The sequence below is a fragment of the Anomalospiza imberbis genome, chromosome Z, assembly GCF_031753505.1.
Source record: "Anomalospiza imberbis isolate Cuckoo-Finch-1a 21T00152 chromosome Z, ASM3175350v1, whole genome shotgun sequence".
Taxonomy (NCBI): Eukaryota; Metazoa; Chordata; class Aves; order Passeriformes; family Viduidae; genus Anomalospiza; species Anomalospiza imberbis.
This window is the reverse complement of record NC_089721.1, coordinates 25,808,234-25,820,895: the sequence shown is the minus strand read 5'-3', so window position 1 is coordinate 25,820,895 and position 12,662 is coordinate 25,808,234.

Sequence of the window (12,662 nt, the reverse complement as noted above, 5' to 3'; positions counted from 1 at the left end):
AAAAAAAAAATCCCATTTCTAAAATAGTACCTACTACAGTGAGAATGACCTTATAGTAAAATAACTTCTGTCAACTAATGATAAGTTGTGCTATGTGTGTTCTTGTGCTATCTGGTTCAACACATTCCCTTACTGACAATAATAGAAGATTTTGTCTTAACAGAGGTGAAGTTAAATAACAACAGCTACAAAAATCATGTATTATGTGGTAATTAATACTATTCTTTTGTTGTCCTTGCCACTTTCCAAGTGTTAAAGGACCCCAAAGACATGAGAGTACTTCATTGACCTATCCGAGGGAAGAAGAGTAGGCTCCACATGATTTTAAGCAAGTCACCTTCCATCTCTCTGATCTTCCAATCCTCACCTGCACACTGGGGACAATAGTAGCATACCTATTTCACAGAGTCTTTCTGAGGGAAGTGCGCTACAATGCTTCAAGGCATTCACACTCTTTGCAGCGAAGCCTGCCAGTAGTTCCTGCATTTTTGAAATCAAATACAAACTAATTTTTCCATAAAAGCAAACTCTAATCTTGGCTCCAGGTGAAGTTTTACATGCAGTTAGAAACATAAGCTTAAAGAGCAGGTTAATAAACTATGTTATACATTTATAAGAAAATATACACAAAGGAAATTGCATACAACCCCTTATAAGGAAGGTACTCAGAATGAAAAACATGCTATAAGTACAAAGGGACAAAATAATTCAGCCTTGAAAGGTTACACTAAAGACAAACCTGGCAGTCAATGCTGTTTCTTTAGTAATTGCCGTACACTGTGAGGGATATATGTATGTATCCTAGTACACTGCCTAAAACTAACTACAGTTTTCAAATTACACAAGATCATAACATTTATATAAAAGAAATTATGTGTCAGACTACAGAACTTCTGTACTAGCTGGACCTGGGCAGGTCAGAAAGAAAATATTTTAGATAAGAAGAAATAAACAACCTTAAAAACTCAGCTTCACGCCTTCCAGACGTCTTCTTTGGCTGCCGGGCTGGGGAAAAAGGACTTTCACACTATTGGGATCTTGCCAACCCAACCCCGACAAATATGTTCCTTTTTTGTTACATGGAAAGGTAAAGCACCCTCAGATTCTCCCTTCTCACAGATACTTTCTGTTAAAATTTGACAAAAACCTCATGTAGTATGAAGAATTGATTAGAAGATATCTCTGAGGCATGAAAGAAATTTGTGTGGGTTTATAATGTAAGATTAAAAACTTACTAGAAAAGCTCATTGCATATGAGAATGAAATACATCAACAACTCTTCCCTGATGACACTTTGGTGTCATCTACTAAAAGACTGAAATCCACCTTTCCATGCAACAGACCTTTCTCAAAAACTGGTGCTAGCCTGTGGAACCATGGACCACATATATAAGTTTATTAGAAAACCCAGCACCTTTCATTCTAACTGCTGATTCACTCCGATCTTTTATTGCTAAGATAATCATAAGCATAAAATATGTATATGAGTGTCTATACATGTATAAAAACATAAAAGAAGATAACAAAGAAAGAATGTCTTCTGCTAAGTTCTCTGAAAGACAAAGACAGAAAACTACAAACAAGGGATGTCACTCTAACATTCAGTCTGTTGAGAAAATCTCAAATAATTTAGACATATTTCTTGAGATGTCTGACATCCAGACTTGTGTTTTAAATATGAAAACTATTAAATTTGACTTCAAAAGAAAAAAGAACAGCATACAAAAAAAAATAGTTGTGCACTATGTGCATCTATAAACAGAATTCAGTGTAACAGAACCTGTGCAAGGTAAGATGGCAAAGGATGGAGAAATATGTTATGGCATTAATAATGTATTTAAGTTTTACAGTCCTGCTTTCAGCTGCTTCTCCTCATGTAAACACTTATTTTGGGGAATTCTTGAGTTTTCCAAAGTGCCTCAGAACAATCTAGTCCTGTCCTCTAAGACTCATTGTCCTGGGTTTGCCTGGAATGGAGTAAATTTTCCTTATACTATCTCATATGGTGCTGTGTTTTGGAATCATGACCAAAACAGTTTTGAAAATACACTTCAAGATAGTTATGCCAGTGTCAAGACTTTATTTCTCAGACTGCCCCTCTATTGAAGTAGTCTGGGGATGGACAGGAGACTGTAAGGTGACACAGCTGAACAGCTGACCCCAAATGACCAGGGGGATATCCCATGGCATATGACACCATGCTCAGCAATAAAAATGGAATAAAAGGAGAAAGGCAGTGACTCTTGTGGTTATGGTGTTTGTATTTTCAAATATATATGATGCAAGATGAAGACCAGCTGTTCTGGAGGTGGTTGAATGTCTGTCTGCTGATATGAATTAGGAAATGAAGTCCACCTTTTACTCCTATTGAACTGCTAACTTGTCCTTATCTCAAACCATGAGTTTTCTTACTTTTGCTCTCTGATTCTCCTCCTCATCACCTGGTATGGAGTGAACAACGGGCTATTTGCAGCTGAGTGCTTACAGGGTTAAGCCACACCTTAGTCCAGACCAGATACATCTTGTCAAATGTTCTTACAAATTGTCCATGAATGAAAATTTAGTCCTGAGAAGGCACCCATTTAATTCTAAATATACGAAATAACTTATTCCCTTCTTACTTGAAACAATGTTTTTATGTTGAAAATTCTTACTATTTCACCTCACTGGTCCCCTTCTCTTCTCTTCCTTATCCTTTTTACTCTTTCCACTGCCCTTCCTTGGCCCTTGCCCTCTCCTCTCCACCATTTTCACAATGAGTTTGTCTTGGTTTGGTTTCTAAAATTTCATCTACTCTTTATAACATTTTGGAAAGAATTGCTAAAGGTTCTCCTTGAAATCACTTCATCCAACTTTGTTGTTTTAAGAGGATTAATCTACAGTCATATCAAAATCTAATTGATTTAACTACTGTTTCAAACAATATTTCCCTGTTCTGGTGTTCTTGTCCTTTATCTACTGATACACAAAATACTGTTTGTACATGATCTTTTAAAGGAACAATTTATAATTAAGAAAAATAAAAATGGAAAAATGCTTTTGGGCATTCTTATCATTGCATCTCAAAATTTGTTCAAGAAAACTAAAAAAAGAGGATTTTCCTTTTGTCTTTCTAGTTGTTCTGGGGGAAGACAAGGCAGGGTAGTGAATGATCTCAGGTGAAATTGTAATTCATAAGCCACTGAGGTCTGGGGTTGTGTTTCTAACAGGCAACTGGTGTCAATGAAAACTGTGAACATCTGATTTTTTGAGAATTAAACTCAAGTTAACTATTATCTCAATATTGTTTAAACCTATTGTGTTAAACAACTCAGCTGTCAGTGTTTACTTTGTTGTCCCCATCCCCATTTTGAAAAGGTTTTTCACAATTACCTGTGAAAATGAATATTCTAATTTCAAAAAGCCTTATTTGTCAGAAATATTATATCAGTAGGCTAGATCAGGTATCCTAGACCTGAGGAATTTGGTATAAAAGGCATTTCTGGTTTCACAGGAAATGCCTTTTGAATACTGTTGCTCTTATGTCATAAGGCGTTACCTTGACGAGGCTAAAAATAACACTAATTTCATGATAATTGGATGAGTTCTGGGAATGTCCTGCCCAATGCAGGTCTGCTTTAAACTCTTCTTATGCTGGGCAATCACAAGGAGAAGGAACAGAAAACACAAGAATCCTTTGGTAGCATGCCAGGATTCTGTAACACTCAGAGCAAAAATACCCACAAAATGCAAGTTTTTGTATTTAAGTAGGAAGATCAGGAGTCTAAAAGGAGAGGGTAGCAAGAAAATCTGGATATCTTAGGGTTCAGTGCATTGTCAGATTTTTAATTACGAAAACATTAAAAAACTCCTTAAAAAGGAAAGATAAGAGATCAAAGTAGAATTTGTCCTTAACAACCAGTAGGGCACAACATTTCTTTCTCTTCTAATCTTTGTCATGCTCATTGAATGGAGTATGGTAAGACTACCAAGGTAATAGAAATCTTGGGTTGTAATAGTTAAAATTATGGAAATTAGTATAAACTGGATATTGTGCAGTGAAATCCTTCCTTGGCAAATATTCCTGTTACTGGGTATCAAAAGCATCACAAAATTCACTGAATTTAGATCTCCATGTCTGTATAGGTCACAGCATGTTATTAATCTTTTAATGACATCAAAAGGAAAGACTGAAGGGCCTGCCCTACCATGCAACAAACTTCAAGAAAAATGCAAAATCTAATCGTCATTAGATTCCTATCCTCAACTAGACTCATCCACTGCAAACTCAACCGAGACATCCAAGTCACTGCATTAACAGCACTAGTAGCCATTTTTGGCCATTAATTTTCAGGTATCCCAAGCCAGAAACATCTGTCATGACCAATTCTCTGAATCAATGGGTTCAAATCCATCTCCATATTCTTGAACTTATAAGACATCTAAAAGAAGAAGAAAAGAGTGTTTTCCTATGGTTCTGCTCCTCCTATCCCCACCACATTATAATAAAAGTCAATTTTAAAAGTCTAAAAGTCTTCTCTAAAAGTCTAGAGAAAAGAGCAGGAAGAATGATCAAAGTGATGGAATGGTCCATGGAAAAAGAAAACTTGAAAAGGGATGTGGAAAAGTGCTATAAAATCACTGTGAAGCAAGGTCAGGTGGTAAAGTCCTGCCAAAGAAGAGGAAAACCTCTCAAAACTATGCAGTTAAGTAGTGGAACTCCTTGCTACAGGCTATTGAGGATGTGAAAGGTGTAGGTGTAACATGGCTAACTGAAGGCAGAAAAATCATGGTGTACTTACAGAAAAATAGAACCCTTACTACTCTAACTTCTACACTGTTTCTTCATCTGTCATATATGTGAAAGAAAAATGGTAAGCGACAAATGACTATCATTCTACTGAAATCTCAGAATAAGACTTTGTTGCTGAAGAAAAAATCAGATTTCTGTGAGAATATGGGTATGTATCTGTCTGTTAAATCCTCCTGCTCATGTTGAGAAATAGACATGCAGTGAAATTGTGACAGTGTGGATTCAAATCACATGGGCTGATTTTATATGAGTTTTCCAGTCCTGGCCTGGCTGGAAAGAGGTCTTGTCATCCAAGCTTGCTGAAGGATAATCATGTGAATCTAGCAACTACTTGTTAATGTGTCAAACTGAGGCATCACGTAACATGTGCCACTCTGGTCTCAGAAGGAAAGGCTGTGTACATAGTCAAGTCAGCATTGAGGATGCTTAGCCTAGGGGTCTTTTAGGAGGATGGCACTGGGATGGGAAAAAAAGCTTCCTCTACCAATGGAAAGTACACCCAAAGTACCATTTGCTTCTTAGCATCTTCCCCACAACCTGTCTTTGTGTGGTGCCAGCCACAGCAGGTTGCTTTCCTAACCCTCCATAATGCTCTTTCTGCCTCAGGAGCAGTGGTGCCATGCAGGGAATGGCAGCAAATACGCAAGTTATTTTTTTGAACACTGGGTAGAAAAAAAAGACAAGATATTCCTGTAAATTTTCTATACCACTTCAAAACAGAGAAACTAAGACTGACATAAATACTCAATCTTATACTTTAAATACAGCCAGCCTGAGCCTTTACTGGGGGTTAGCAAAAATACTTGATTATCATACGTGTTCATAAACATAAATTCTGTAACAAGCAACTGTTCATGTCTCTATACCTTGGCTATATCCTGACAGGAAAAATTATTTTGCAGCAGGGAGTAAAGAGTTATATCAAGATAAAGTCATGCAAGACTTAGCAAAAAAAGTATTAGGTCTTCAGCAGTTTTTAATAATATGCTACAACTCACACATATGTTAATTTTATTTACATATAAGACAGCCAAACATTTTAAGACAACCCATATATGGGCAAACCGATATGTTTATTATTAAACTAATATACACCTCTATGTAATATATTACTACTAAATGCATGGGTGTATTTAATATTAAAATGTCTGCATCTGTATTTGAATGTGTAATTAACCCCAAGCTTGCTTTAGTCTCCACATGTAGTTGTTCAAAAGTGAAGGTTTTAATGGCAATACTTTCTTTAAAAGATCTGAGAAAATAGTTGTGGAGTCAGTTCCTACAGAGATTACAGAACTCTGTCTGAGGGATAAAATTTTGCTTAAAGTTTCTTCAGTTCTGCCTCTTATTTAGTAGTCACAGTTATGCCAAATGTCTTACTCTTTTTTCATCAGGGAGCAGATAATAACTCAAATGCCTCAGCCAAAACAAACTCTTTGAAAAGATCTTATGAAATCATTTCTCTTTGCAAATCCATAAAAATCACCTTGGACTCCTTATCAATAGAAAGGCTTAAAGAGGGTGCAGAAGTTGTTGAATTATGATGTGCTTGTTTTAATGAAATTCCACTCCTGCTGGGATGTTCCCTGCAGATTTTCCATATTTCAGCATGGGAAAGGTTTGATGCTTTCCTGCCGGTGCCAAGAGTTAATTGAAAACATTTCAGGATAAATTCAGCTCGGGGGCCAACGCTCCCATTCCTTCATTATTCTTAACAATAATAGAGGAGTAATACAATTATTAATAGGCATGTTGTATCCTCTTAAAGTGGCAGTGTGTTTCTGAAACCGTGTCTTTCACATTCTTTTTCTCAAGCAAATCTGAAACAAATAGAAGAATAGAAATCTCAGGAGAAAAGCAAGCCTGGCTGGTATATATTTACAATTCATCACTTTTTTTTCACAGTGAGTATTTAGCTATTGTTAAATATAGGTAGTTATTTTAAATGAAAAAAAATCTAATAAAAGAAAAATATTAATCATTTAGATCAGAATTTCCTAAAGGTCTTCATGTTTAAAATCTCATCCCTGTGGGATATTAAATGGTTTTCTTTGAAGATATGTATCTCCTCAGAGTTATATAAGGAAACTCAGAAAAGAGAAATGCAATTTTTAATAAAAATGCTATTGTTTTAAAGATTAAATTGGTTTTGAAGTGACATATTGTTCTTAGGATTTATGTCTTCAGTTTAATGAGTCTAAAATAATGGGAGGTTTTTTATGACAGAAGACATTAGATTGTCTTGTTGGCCTAGGGCTACTTATGTGTTATCTTCCACAGTAAATAATTTCTACTACAATCTTGCAGAAAATACTTTTAATTTTATTTTTTTCCCTGGCCTTGACTCTTGATATATTCATAGTAATTTTGTCAGTATTTATGCACTCCTGATAACTAAAAATTGAAACTCATAAAATATATAAACAGTTAGGGAAATATTTTCAAAATAATGTTTATATTTAGCTTATTTTCATCATACATTTTTATCTCTTCTCCGCACTACTCCTCCCAAAACAGACAGCATAAAATATTAAGCAGCTCTGCTTGCAGAATTATTTTTCCCTAAAGCTTGCCGACTAAAGAATCACAAAACCAGTCCAAGCAAATTAAAGTTACATGATTCCTGCAGACTACAATGAGTCAAGCACATATTTGTACCATTTCAAATGGCTCTACCTCATCTACTACAGTTATTCCCTTTTTTTTTAAAAGAAGTTCTGCTGGCAAAAGTCTTTGATGGGGTCCATTCCCATTCCAGCAGCAAACATGATATTTAGAACTGCCCCAGTGCAGAAGACTCTCCAGACAGAATGGAGGTAATTTAACCAGCTTTTTGCACCCTGTCTTAATTTTTTCACACAGAAGACAGCACGGGTAAAAGAGATTCAGGCTCAAATATTTTCCAAACAGCAGTACAGAATGCTACTGTCATAACATTCTGGAGGAAAACAGAATGGAAGGTGTATATTAAAGCATTTCTATACGCTAGGATGAGAGTAGGACCTGAGTAGAATCAGGACAGGGTTAGGAATAGTTTCTGTCTCAGTTATCCCTACTGCAAAACAGGAACATCTACTGAGTCAGAGATAACAATGTGTAACCATCTCCCTTGATTCACACAGCAGAGTATGAAGACAATGCTGGGTTTAAAATTTGGACTGAGACAGCATCACCACACATTGCTTTCACTAGTACTCTTAAGTGTAACAAATTTTCCCTATAATATTAATTGAGAAAATAAAATTTGTTCCCATGAATATCATGAATGCAGACTTCAGCTAGCTTGCGGGCCAAAATGTTTCTTAATACAGAGGAAGGACTTGGCCACTAGAGCTTTTTTCCTTGCTTAGTGCACACAGAAGTGGGAAAGCCAAACAATATTCTGCCTAAAGTGTTCCCAATGAGATCTGAAAAGAATCAGAATTATTTCTGAATATAATGGGAGGGACTATATTCAGGCTCTACATGCAGTCAGTACGTTCTAAGATTTAGCCTAATATTGCCAAAAACTGAACCACCCAAGTTATGAAGAGCCCGAAAGGGAAAAGATTTCACGGTTTCTCGGACTTCATATATCATTCTTATCTACTTCTTTTATAAGTATATCCTCCCCATTCTAGCAATACCTTTTGCATAATATGTTCTTCAACACATCCAGGCACTCAGCTTTCCCCACTTCAGTAGGTTTTAGCTCACTGAAGTAGATTTTAGCCAACAACCAGGCCAAACCCAAGTGTTAGCTGCCTGTTGATTCACATATGCTTCATTTAATTAAATGAGTAATCTTTCTCTCTAAGTATAGAAAGAAAGCCAAAAGCTGAATTCTGACAACAGTTACACTACTGAAAACTCAAATTAGCTCTAACAGGAGTCAAAGATTTGGAACTATGCAAACAAGACCTTACATCAGAGAAAAGTGAGATGTTTCGGACAAATTATTTCACAATTAATTCAAACATATATTCTTTCAGTTCTTTCTATAAAATCCACACTCTTGTATTGAATTTTCTTCCATGGCCTCAATTCCTGATATGAACAGACAAAGACATCTGTCTATACGTGACTTTACCAGGTCCTACAGACTAATTTGCAAACATGTGGTATACACCTGAATACACTAATATGAAAAATAAGATAGCCATAAGACTTTCTGTGGACTGCTGCTTTACTTCCTGCTATAACATCTTTTTATGACATCAAAAATGTTTGAATGGATTTAAAAGGATACCTAAACTCCTGAAAAAAGACAACATGAAGATCATCACTACTGAGTGTATTGTGAATATCTATAGAATCACAGAATGGTTTGGCTTGGAAGGAACTTTAAAGATCATCCAGTTCTAATAACCCTGCCATGGGCAGGGAACTTTCCACTAGACCATAATACTCAAAGCCTCATCAAGGTCTTGAATGCCTCCAAGGTTGGGGAGTCCGCAATCTCTCTGGACAACCTGTTGCAGTCCCTCACTATCCTAACAATAAATAATTTCTTCCTAATAGCTAATATAAACTTCCCATCCTTCAGCTTAAAGCCACTCTCCCTTGTCCTATCATGACATGCCCTTGTGAAAAGTCCCTCTCCAGCTCTCTTGTAATTCTCCTTTAGATACTGAAAGAGTGCTAAAAGGTCTCCTGAGGGCCTTCTTTTCTCCAGGCTGAACAACCCTGACTCTATCAGCCTGTCTTCATAGAAGAGGTGTTTCAGCCCTCTGATCAGCTTAGTGGCCTCCTCTGGACTCCTTCCAACAGGTCAACATCTTTCTTGTGCTTGGGATCCCAAACCTGGATGCAGTACCCCAGGTAGAAGTACTCCAGGCAGGGTCTCAGAAGAGCAGAGTAGAGGGGTTGAATCACCTCTCTTGACCTGCTGTTCACATCTCTTCGGATACAGCCCAGGACATGGGTGGCTTTCTGGGCTGTAACTGCACACAGCTGGGTCATATTGAGCTTTTCATCCACTAACACCCCAAAGTCTTTCTCCCCTGGGCTACTCTCAATCCATTCCTCCAACAGGTTATATTTGCTCTGACCCAGGTGTAGGACCCTGCACTTGGCCTTTCTGAACCTCATGAGGTTTGCATGGGCCCACCCCTCCAGTCTGTCAAGGTCCCTCTGTCTGACATCCTTTCACTCCAGTGTGTTGACTGCACCACTCAGCTTGGTGTCATCAGCAAACTTGCTGAGAGTGCACTCAACCCCACCATCCGTGTCACTGACAGAGATGTGGAACAGTCCCAGTCCCAGTACTGACCCCTGAGGACACCACTCATCACTGTTCTCCACTTGAACATTGAGCCATTGACCACAATTATTTGAGTGTGACCATCCAGCCAATTCTCTATCCACTGAGCACTCTATCCATCAAACCAATACCTCTCCAGTTTAGAGACAAGGATGTTGTACAGACAAGGATGTTGTTCAGTGCTTTCCACAAGTCCAGGTACCTGACATCTGTTGCCCTTCCCTTCCCTTCCACCACTGACTCTACAATATAATCCCATTGTAGAAGACCACCAAGTTAGTCAGGTATGATTTGCCCTTAGTGCAGCCATGTTGGTTGTCACCAATCACCTGATTATTTTCTGTGTCTCTTAGTAAGGTTTCTCTTAGCATAGGAGGAAACTCCATGATATTGCCAGGAACTGAGGTGAGACTGACTGGCCTTTAGTTCCCTGGGTCTTCCTTATTTTCCTTTTTAAAAATGGGGCTTATATTTCCCCTTTTACAGTCAGTGGGGACTTCACCAGACTGACATGATTTCTCAAATATAATGGTCAGTAGTTTGGCCACTTTCTCAGCCAGTCCCCTCAGGACCCTCAGATGCATCTTATCAGGACCCATGGACTTGTGACCCTCCAGGTTCCTTAGATGTTCTTCAACCTGATCTTCTCCTGCATAAGGCAATACTTCATTTTCCCAATCTCTGCTCTCCCCTGAATCTCAGGTTTGGCTGGAGCACTTGCTGGTGAAGACTGAGGCTAAAAAGTCATCGAGTACATCAGTCTTCTCCATGTCCCACATAACCAGGTCTTCCATATCCCTCCTGAAAGGAGCCACATTTTACCTGGTCTTTCTTTTATTGCTGATGTACCTAGGTAAGATTTTTTTTTGTTACCCTTGATGTCCCTTGCCAGATTTACAACTGCCAGTGCTTTAGCTTTCCTAACCATTTTTCTGGCTGTTGGGAAAATTTCTTTGTATTGCTCCCAGGCTACCTTTCCCTGTTTCCCTGCTCTGTAATCTACCTGTTTGTGTTTTAAATTTGTCCAGGGGCTGCTCCTTGTTCATCCATGCAGGCCTCCTGGCATTCTTTCCTGATTTCCTCTTTGTAGGGATGCAATATGTCAGAATGCAGTACTTCTTCAGATACTACCACTGTTTGAATTAGAAGTCATCACCAGTGGATGACTGGAAACTTGTAGTGCTTGTATTTAGTCTGTTTAAACCACTGAATTGCCTTTATTTTTTAAACTATTAAAACTAGTGGAAGCCAGATATACACTCTCATATGCACTATAAAGTAGTAGGTGATTGCTTTATTTTAGTATAAGACATTATAAACAGATGTGTCTTGCTTTTGCATTACTAGAGAACATCCAGCAAGCTATGTTTATTTACATGAGAATGTGTGTTTTGTGACTACACAGAGCAGTGTAATCTCTCAGATAGTTAAAAATACAAACTGTGTCTGCATTGTCATACAAGACAACTGTGTATGCATATGTCATGCATAATTCCATGTAGACATACGTATAAGGGAGAAGGTTCTGTTGTATTTTATTTCTATTGTTTCCAGGCAGCAAGATACTGTGGCCAAGAACATGTTTATATACAAGTATTTCTCTCTTGCAAAGGAAAGAAATGTCCCTTCTGCACTCACAGTTTCATCCAAATTTTTTCCTATTATTATCTTTCCCTTTCCAATTAAACTGTCTATTTTCCAATTAAACTGTCTATTTTCCAATTCATAAGTGCTATTCTTAGATGGACACTTTCCTTTTCCTCACTACATTCCCTTATATTTCACAATATCCCTTGCGTTATACTTCTTCCTCTGTTCCTGTTGTCTTCAAGTCCTGAACTAAATTCTTTGTTTTGGTCTCTATTCTCCTCCTAAACTACCCCTCTGACCCCTTTTCAACTGTTTCCATGCTCTCTGGCCTTGTGGGCCAGAGGTGTGTAACAGTTACCTTTTCTCCTCAAACCCCATGCATCACCACCTCCATGGAAATATGTCATATGTATACTTAAGCCTGACCTCATTCTACATCTACCTAAGGAGCATCTTGGATTTCCCATCATCAGATCAACATTAAAATCACAGTATAATAGAAATTTATTTCATGGGGCCTCCAGAGATCATCTACTTCCAACCTTTTCCAGAACCCGTGTTCCAGCTAAGACAAAAAAATCAGCTGTATCTCTTGCTAGCCAAGTCTTGGAAACCTCAAACAATGGAGGTGACAGGGCTTCTTTGGGAAACTTATCTCAGTCCTGCACTACCTCCTTCACCTCCCAGCAAAGTTCTTCCTAATGCTCAGTCTGAACCTACTGGCTACAGTCCATATGTGCTGTAGCTTGTCATACCTTCTTACACTACTGAGAAGAGCTGGGCCTTGTAGTCTTTATAAAAGTTCTCTTCCCATGCTATAGGGTGCCATTAGATTCACTTTTCAGTTGGACTGAATTTCAGCTTCCTCATCTTTTTCTTGTTGGTCACAAACTCTAGCCATTCTGGCAGCCTTCTACTAGCCCTTCAAGTTTCTCAAAATCCTTCCTGAACTTGAGAGAGGAGTGGTCTGAAACCCAAACAACAGTGTTTGAGGTGCACTGTCAGTAACACCAAGGATACAGGGATGATAGCTTTCAT